Source organism: Oncorhynchus kisutch, unplaced genomic scaffold, assembly GCF_002021735.2.
Source record: "Oncorhynchus kisutch isolate 150728-3 unplaced genomic scaffold, Okis_V2 Okis01b-Okis20b_hom, whole genome shotgun sequence".
Lineage (NCBI taxonomy): Eukaryota > Metazoa > Chordata > Actinopteri > Salmoniformes > Salmonidae > Oncorhynchus > Oncorhynchus kisutch.
The window spans coordinates 2,982,267-2,992,266 of NW_022261978.1; the positions used below are offsets into that span (position 1 = coordinate 2,982,267).

Consider the following 10,000-nt stretch of genomic DNA (forward strand, 5'->3'; position numbering starts at 1 on the left):
AGCTGACTAGGACTGTTCCTCAAGCCACACCGTCTCTGTGAAGAGACAGAGAGGTGACAGAGAGAAAGAGGGGAAACAAGAGGCGAGAGAGGGAGGAGCCTGCACGCGTGTTACCTCTCCCACTATGTCTCCCTGTCATGGCTTGTGCGCCATCAGTACAGCTACCAACACATCTTGACCACCAAAGGCCATTTGATGTCACAAACCTGTCCAGTACTTGAAAAATATCCTCACGTTGTCCTGGTTTCCAGTGGTTTGCAGAAGAGGATGTCTTCCTTAATTGACCCCCTATAAACGTAACAGACATATACCAGGAGCTGTACCAGGCCCGCCACGCCTGTTGACTCATCCAGCTGTAACGCATAGAATTCACTGGCTTGTATGTGAAGCAGTAATTGTTTCAAAACATCTCCTGCCATGTCACTGATGTGTTGTGAAACAGTGTTGTTTGATGAAGACATTGTCTGTATAGTTTCTGTCCTTTTCCCCCAGCATCGTCCCAGCCATATTACCGACAGCAGGAAGAATTAAGTCCTCCACGATAGTATGGGTCTTGCCTGTCCTAGCCACTCGGTAGCTCACCATATAAGACTCTTCTAGCCCCTTATTAATGGTATCTGTTGCTTTTATACATGTCTCACTACTCGAAAGTCATCTTTATTCTCGCTCAAAAAACTCCTGTGGCTTATTTTTCAAATGGTCATGTTTAGTTTCTAAATGTCTGCACAAGAGGGAAGGTTTCCTGTGAGAGGGTAACGGTTAATGTGATAGGATGAGTAACGGTTAATGTGATTGGATGTTCATTATTTGACGAGGCTACCTGTATTTGACATTGGGTTGTTATTTCGCTGAACACTGGATGGTTTCATGAAACCAGGCTACTCTGTCAAGAAAAAAAAAACTCGCCCAAATGTATAGTCCCATGGAAAATATAAATGTACTGTTTGAAAATGTGAGAAAAAAGATTAAATAATATTTTTTTATTTTATTTGGTGTACCCCTGACAGCATTGTGCGTACCCCAGTTTGGGAATACCTGAGGTAGAGCATTCAGTGGTGCATCTTCAGGGGTGGATGGGTGTGGGGGTGTGTGGTACGTACTCTGTCATCTTCAGAGGCTCGTTGACATAGGTGGATAGGATGGCAGGAGGTCATATATACCACTGACCAGGAACGCACCTGAGAGAGAGAGAGACAATGTATGGGTAAGGAGATAGGAGGGAGAGACAATGTATGGGTAAGGAGATAGGAGGGAGAGACAATGTATGGGTAATGAGATAGGAGGGAGAGACAATGTTTGGGTAAGGAGATAGGAGGGAGAGACAATGTATGGGTAAGGAGATAGGAGGGAGAGACAATGTATAGGTAAGGAGATAGGAGGGAGAGACAATGTATGGGTAAGGAGATAGGAGGGAGAGACAATGTATGGGTAAGGAGATAGGAGGGAGAGACAATGTTTGGGTAAGGAGATAGGAGGGAGAGACAATGTTTGGGTAAGGAGATAGGAGGGAGAGACAATGTATGGGTAAGGAGATAGGAGGGAGAGACAATGTATGGGTAAGGAGATAGGAGGGAGAGAGACAATGTATGGGTAAGGAGATAGGAGAGAGAGACAATGCATGGGTAAGGAGATAGGAGAGAGAGACAATGTATGGGTAAGGAGATAGGAGGGAGAGACAATGTTGGGTAAGGAGATAGGAGAGAGAGACAATGCATGGGTAAGGAGATAGGAGAGAGACAATGTATGGGTAAGGAGATAGGAGGGAGAGACAATGTTGGGTAAGGAGATAGGAGGGAGAGAATGTTTGGTAAGGAGATAGGAGGGAGAGACAATGTTTGGGTAAGGGGATAGGAGGGAGAGACAATGTTTGGGTAAGGAGATAGGAGAGAGAGAGAGACAATGTTTGGGTAAGGAGATAGGAGAGAGAGAGACAATGTTTGGGTAAGGAGATAGGAGAGAGAGAGACAATGTTTGGGTAAGGAGATAGGAGAGAGAGAGACAATGTTTGGGTAAGGAGATAGGAGAGAGAGAGACAATGTTTGGGTAAGGAGATAGGAGAGAGAGAGACAATGTTTGGGTAAGGAGATAGGAGAGAGAGAGACAATGTATGGGTAAGGAGATAGGAGGGAGAGACAATGTATGTGTACGGAGATAGGAGGAGAGAGACAATGTATGTGTAAGGAGATAGGAGGGAGAGACAATGTATGGGTAAGGAGATAGGAGGGAGAGACAATGTATGTGTAAGGAGATAGGAGGGAGAGACAATGTTTGGGTAAGGAGATAGGAGGGAGAGATAATGTTTGGGTAAGGAGATAGGAGGGAGAGACAATGTTTGGGTAAGGAGATAGGAGGGAGAGACAATGTTTGGGTAAGGAGATAGGAGGGAGAGACAATGTTTGGGTAAGGAGATAGGAAGGAGAGACATGTTTGGGTAAGGAGATAGGAGGGAGAGATAATGTTTGGGTAAGGAGATAGGAGGGAGAGACAATGTATGGGTAAGGAGATGGGAGGGAGAGATAATGTTTGGGTAATGAGATAGGAGAGAGAGACAATGTAAGGGTAAGGAGATAGGAGGGAGAGATAATGTTTGGGTAAGGAGATAGGAGGGAGAGATAATGTTTGGGTAAGGAGATAGGAGGGAGAGACAATGTTTGGGTAAGGAGATAGGAGGGAGAGACAATGTTTGGGTAAGGAGATAGGAGGGAGAGACAATGTTTGGGTAAGGGAAGGAGGGAGAGGACATTGTTTGGGTAAGAGATAGGGAGGAGAGATAATGTTTTGGTAAGGAGATAGGAGGGAGAGACAATGTATGGGTAAGAGTGGGAAGGGAGAGATAATGTTTGGGTAATGAGAGATAGGAGAGAGAGACAATGTAAGGGTAAGGAGATAGGAGGGAGAGATAATGTTTGGGTAAGGAGATAGGAGAGAAAGATCATGTTTGGGTAAGGAGATAGGAGGGAGAGATAATGTTGGGTAAGGAGATAGGGGGGAGAGATAATGTTTGGGTAAGGAGATAGGAGGGAGAGATAATGTTTGGGTAAGGAGATAGGAGGGGAGAGACAATGTATGGGCAAGGAGATAGGAGAGAGAGATAATGTTGGGCACGGAGATAGGAGGGAGAGATAATGTTTGGGTAAGGAGATAGGAGGGAGAGATAATTGTCAATCATTCAAAATAAAAAGCAGGTCTTTCTGTGGTTATGGAGAAAGATTACTGAGCTCACGTCCCCGCTGACAACCCGCTATCTACTGACCTCTAACCTCTCACCTTTGATCTGAGGGGTCACACTGTACTGAGACCAGTCTGTAGAGAGGATCATAGCAGCCAGGTGGGCCCCCGCAGAGTGGCCACACAGGTACAGACCACTAGAGAGAGAGAGACACAGAGAGAGAGGGAGAGAGGATTGCAGTCAGAAACCAACCCCTAGCCTAGACATTCATATCATCAAATCATGACATATTTGTTACTATCTCCTTTAGTCAGATAGTAAAGATTATATTCAGCCACTCTTGGAGGGCAATGGGAGTTGATTAAAAATGTGCTTCTATATCATTAAGACTGCCTTTAGTAAGCACAGATCTGAGATAGAGACTGATGAAGAGGGCGCACCTAATGTGTGAATACTGTTGAATGACGGACACCACACTCCTCCGCACCTGAGACACCATCAAATCCATGTTCCCTGGATGAGAAACAGGGGGACGAGGAGGAAAGTAAGAAAACATAGGAACAAACGAGGGACAGATGGAGGGCACAATTTTAGACCAGGGCACAATTTTAGACCAGGGCACAATTTTAGACCAGAGCCCAATTTCAGACCAACAGGCTGCTGTGCTCTGAAGACCCCAGCTGCAGTCTACAGAAGTAGTGCGCTATAAATAAACAGGGAGACATTTGGTACGCATTCATAATGTCTCCTATGTTGCTATGACATCACAAACCAGGGACACATCAACGGTACCTTTGGGAGCGATGTCGTAACCCACGGCGACCACCACGACGCCCTTATGGACCAATGGGACAGCCATAAACCCAGACTCCTCCTTACTAGGGAGAAGAAACATATAGGCCTTTTCTCAAATGGATTTGCTCAACTCCTGCGTCGTCGTGGAGAAAAATGCGCTTGTATGAAATTAGACTCCTCTCCACACACGCGGCATCAGGCAAATGACGTTTCAAATGACGTTTACACGGGTGAAAATCCCTGAATATATGTGTAAAGTGACAAAACACATTTAGCAAAACATTCTATATATAAATGGATCTGCATGATCTGTTTCAGATGTTTTACCTGCTGTTCTCTACCTGCTGTTCTCTACCTGCTGTTCTCTACCTGCTGTTCTCTACCTGCTGTTCTCTACCTGCTGTTCTCTACCTGCTGTTCTCTACCTGCTGTTCTCTACCTGCTGTTCTCTACCTGCTGTTCTCTACCTGCTGTTCTCTACCTGCTGTTCTCTACCTGCATGTTCTCTACCTGCTGTTCTCTACCTGCTGTTCTCTACCTGCTGTTCTCTATCTGCTGTTCTCTACCTGCTGTTCTCTACCTGCTGTTCTCTACCTGCTGTTCTCTACCTGCTGTTCTCTACCTGCTGTTCTCTACCTGCTGTTCGCTACCTGCTGTTCTCTACCTGCTGTTCTCTATCTATTGGGGCGGCAGGGTAGCCTAGTGGTTAGAGCGTTGGACTAGTAACCGGAAGGTTGCAAGTTCAAATCCCCGAGCTGACAAGGTACAAATCTGTCGTTCTGCCCTGAACAAGGCAGTTAACCCACTGTTCCTAGGCCGTCATTGAAAATAAGAATGTGTTCTTAACTGACTTGCCTGGTTAAATAAAGGTAAAAATAAAATAAATAAAAAAATCTGCTGTTCTCTAGATAGATAGATAGATAGATAGATAGATACCTAAGGAACTGCCAGTAGCCTCCATGGAGGTAGATTACCAGTGGGACATCTATAAGAAGAAGAAAACATGGTTATGGGCACTTCCACAGTAACAGAATGATGTGGACACTCAGATTTCTTTACTTTAAAATATATGTCAAACAAAAAACTAAGTTAAACAGCCCCATACAACACAATAACTACTTTTAACCATTTCCACTGAAAATTTACCCAAAAAATAGAATTTACTTGAAGAACAGTGCATATGCTAAGTTTGGTAACAGAATGACGATTTGTGCCATTTTTTCCGTCCTTCCACACACTTTCACCCCCTCCCCCGCAAACACCCACTTAGAAGATCCATGGCCAGATGCATATGAGCTGTCTAACCCAGGGCACTGCCTGTGTCTGTGTGGATCTGTGTCTGTGTGGACCTGTGTCTGTGTGGATCTGTGTCTGTGTGGACCTGTGTCTGTGTGGACCTGTGTTTGTGTGGATCTGTGTCTGTGTGGACCTGTGTCTGTGTGGACCTGTGTCTGTGTGGATCTGTGTCTGTGTGGACCTGTGTCTGTGACACCTGTGTCTGTGTGGACCTGTGTCTGTGTGGATTTGTGTCTGTGTGGACCTGTGTCTGTGTGGACCTGTGTCTGTGTGGACCTGTGTCTGTGTGGACCTGTGTCTGTGACACCTGTGTCTGTGTGGACCTGTTACTGTGTGGACCTGTGTCTGTGTGGATCTGTGTCTGTGTGGACCTGTGTCTGTGTGGATCTGTGTCTGTGTGGACCTGTGTCTGTGTGCAGTTTCTACTGTGGAAATGCCTTGTTTCTCCGGTTCCATGTTGCCCCCACACCTGTGTGCCATGTAACGTGTTGTGAAAGCTTGGTTTTCCCCTTGATAAGGGCGTTCCGCATCCCCTTAAAGTCATTAGACATCTGTCACAGCTGTCAGTCATGTGCTGCTGCCTTACTGCACTACAGTACTACACAACAGTAGTAATGTACACTACAGTACTACACAACAGTAGTAATGTACACTACAGTACTACACAACAGTAGTAATGTACACTACAGTACTACACAACAGTAGTAATGTACACTACAGTACTACACAACAGTACTGAACTACAGTACTACACAACAGTAGTAATGTACACTACAGTACTACACAACAGTACTGAACTACAGTACTGAGCTACACTATTACTCTACAGTACTACACAACAGTACTGAACTACAGTACTGAGCTACACTATTACACTCCAGTACTACACTATTACACTACAGTACTACACAACAGTAGTAATGCACACTACAGTACTACACAACAGTAGTAATGTACACTACAGTACTACACAACAGTAGTAATGTACACTACAGTACTACACAACAGTACTGAACTACAGTACTGAGCTACACTATTACTCTACAGTACTACACTATTACACTACAGTACAACACTACATTACTCCACTACACTTACAACACTTACTGCACTTTGTATACCAGGGTTGGCTGGCCTTATATAGTCACTATTAGGCTCAGGCACTGGTATACTTTTATTTACAAAGCCATTTTGGGTTTACTACCTTTTTATTTGGCCATTTTTATTGTTCAGAAATGTGGTGGGTACTCTCTTCGTTCACTGGACTTTATTCTGCTAACTGTTCCAAATGTCCGAACTGAATTTGGTAAAAGGGCTTTTATGTACTCTGCGCCATCATCTTGGAACACCTTACAAAATACTTTTAAACTGGAAGAACTTGTCCCGATTGGTATTTTTAAATCACTGATGAATGATCTTGAGACTGATTCCCTGACCTGTCTATGTTTTTAAATCACTGATGAATGATCTTGAGACTGATTCCCTGACCTGTCTATGTTTTTAAATCACTGATAAATGATCTTGAGACTGATTCCCTGACCTGTCTATGTTTTAAATCACTGATGAATGATCTTGAGACTGATTCCCTGACCTGTCTATGTTTTTAAATCACTGATGAATGATCTTGAGACTGATTCCCTGACCTGTCTATGTTTTTAAATCACTGATGAATGATCTTGAGACTGATTCCCTGACCTGTCTATGTTTTTAAATCACTGATGAATGATCTTGAGACTGATTCCCTGACCTGTCTATGTTTTTAAATCACTGATGAATGATCTTGAGACTGATTCCCTGACCTGTCTATGTTTTTAAATCACTGATGGATGATCTTGAGACTGATTCCCTGACCTGTCTATGTTTTTAAATCACTGATGAATGATCTTGAGACTGATTCCCTGACCTGTCTATGTTTTTAAATCACTGATGAATGATCTTGAGACTGATTCCCTGACCTGTCTATGTTTTTAAATCACTGATGAATGATCTTGAGACTGATTCCCTGACCTGTCTATGTTTTTAAATCACTGATGAATGATCTTGAGACTGATTCCCGGACCTGTCAATGTTTATAATTTGCTGTTTTTGATTTTGTTATTCTCTCGGGAATTCTATGGGTTTTACCAGATGACTTGTAGTTTTTCATGTTGTTTTTCTGTCATTTTTGTAATGACTTGGTGCTGCCTATCTTGGCCAGGACACTCTTGAAAAATAGATTTTAAATCTCAATGAGTCCTTCCTGGTTAAATAAAAAACACACTACTACACTACTGAACTACAGTATTACATCACAGTACACTACACTACTACACTACGACACCACAGTACTACACTATTACACAACAGTACAACACTACATTACTCCACTACAGTACAACACCACAGTACAACACTACATTACTACAGTACTACACAACAGTACAACACTACATTACTCCACTACAGTACAACACCACAGTACAACACTACATTACTACAGTACTACACAACAGTACAACACTACATTACTACAGTACTACACAACAGTATACCCCCTTTGGTCTCAACAACATACTGTAGCTGCAGTACACTGGTGTTAGATCAGGAGATCTGGAGAGAGTTTTGGTTTATGCTTCCTTTTAATATTATTGTGATGTAATATCTCAAATAATCAGTGACAGAAAATAACTAAGTTTTCATGTTTTCAGTGAAACCCTTCTTTTATTTCATTTGAATCACGAGATGAAGAATGAAGGTGTGTGTCTCAGTAGCTGGCATCAGAGGGATGATGCCTGAGGGCTGTCTGTGGAGATGCCTGAGGGCTGTCTGTTGTGATGCCTGAGGGCTGTCTCTGGAGATGCCTGAGGGCTTTCTGTGGAGATGCCTGAGGGCTGTCTGTGGAGATGCCTGAGGGCTGTCTGTGGAGATGCCTGAGGGCTGTCTGTGGAGATGCCTGAGGGCTGTCTGTGGAGATGCCTGAGGGCTGTCTGTGGAGATGCCTGAGGGCTGTCTGTTGTGATGCCTGAGGGCTGTCTGTTGAGATGCCTGAGGGCTGTCTGTGGAGATGCCTGAGGGCTGTCTGTGGTGATGCCCGAGGGCTGTCTGTGGTGATGGGGGGGGCTGAGGGGGGCTGAGGAGTATTTATGTCTGTAATAAAGCCCTATTGTGGAGGAAAACTCATGCTGATTTCCAGGCCCACCCATGGTTGCGACCCTGCCCAGTCATGTGAAATCCATAGATTGGGGTCAAATGAATTTATTTCAATTGACTGATTTCCTTATATTAACTCTAACTCCCCAAAATCTTTGAAATTGTTGCATGTTGCATTTATACGTGTGTCACTTGATTATCCTGTTATTCTATCGTCATCTTCTAGTTGAAGACAATACAAGAGAGGGTGTGTTGTTGACAAACAGGATATATCACAGACACACACACCTAGAGAAGTGGTGGTGGGAACATAGACGTCTAGTTTCTCCCCCTCTGATTCTCCATAGGGAACGTTGAGGAGGGTTTGGGCCAGGCCACGGGCACGCTCCGTACCTAAACACGCACCAAAAACATGCACACGGAGAAATATACAGAGACACACCCCTTTGTTTACTTTGCAAAAATGTATTTTGACTAAACTGTAGTGTAACCTACGGATACAGAAATACTTGTTAGGCATACGGGGCACAACAACAATAGAAATCAAACCAACGACATACAGTTGGTTACTTTCCAATCATTCATTTCATTATTCGGACTGCGGGCACCACCCATATGTCACCGCTAGCCTAAAGAAGATCCCTATAGCAATCAGTTGGCTATTGCTCTTTCCTGAACCCACACTCTTGTCAATAATCAACTTTATCGGCTAGTTAATCAATCATCGACAGACCTTCTTTGAGCGCCGTCACGTGGGATTTGATAACGTCGTCTGCCGACATTCTGTGCGACCATTGGCTGGGCGAAAACTGCCTCTCTAGCTCCTGTCAAAGCAACCACACACAAGTGTGTTGTGAATCGGGGCGGCCATAGGTACAAGCAGGTTGGAGTGGGAACATTAGCTCATAAAGACCAGGCAGACAGCGAGGGCGCAGTCCAACAGCGCCCCCAGTCGGTAGTCATTCGGAACTTTTGATTAATAGCAGAAGACAACATACAGATTTTTGTTTATACTTTTGTTGTTTCAACAGATGATGTGAGCAGTGAACTAAAGCATTTATAATCGATATTTAGATATAAGAAACGGTGCTTTATTTTATAGTAATAATGGCAAACGGATAGGCAAAGTTTAGAAATGAAGAGAGTAGGTTATGAAAAAGAGGAACTAGGCTACTTGCAGACATTATTATACATTTCTAACAGTTGTTAAAATACCTTGTTATATAAAGGTTGCATTAAAAAATAAAAATACAACTTTTTTTCCCACCAGGTTCATATGTTAATAGCATGTTGTTTTGTTATTATGCATGCCTGCTTCCTGGGGAATAGGGGCGCACATATTTGTGCTCTACAAATGTTGTGTATTTTCTTTTGGATGTAGGAGAGAACTGTAATGCGTTAAAACAACCTGATATCCGAGGTCCACGTCTTTAGTCGCAATCAATCACACACAAAGCAGAGCTACAGCTGCACCGGTTACATATTTACAGTACTATATCTACTGTGTAAACAGACACAAAATCATATTAACATCACTTACATCCTTATTCATATCCTCCCAACGTGACATTGTTGCTCTTGAATGTAACAACAGCAGATAGACTCCGAGAG

At 43.5% G+C, this 10,000-nt stretch overlaps 1 protein-coding gene and 1 pseudogene across 1 annotated transcript in view; one reads left to right on the top strand and one right to left on the bottom strand.

Moving 5' to 3' along the window:
* Positions 1-625: 625 nt before the first annotated feature.
* Positions 626-9,589, bottom strand: LOC116358973 (kynurenine formamidase-like; annotated as a pseudogene).
* Positions 9,590-9,968: 379 nt separating this feature from the next.
* Positions 9,969-10,000, top strand: part of LOC116358972 (thymidine kinase, cytosolic-like) — a 7,083-nt gene continuing 7,051 nt past the window's right edge. The window contains exon 1 of the mRNA XM_031811506.1: positions 9,969-10,000. This exon is cut by the window's right edge and continues 677 nt beyond it. The gene's annotated coding sequence lies outside the window, so the exon portion shown is untranslated.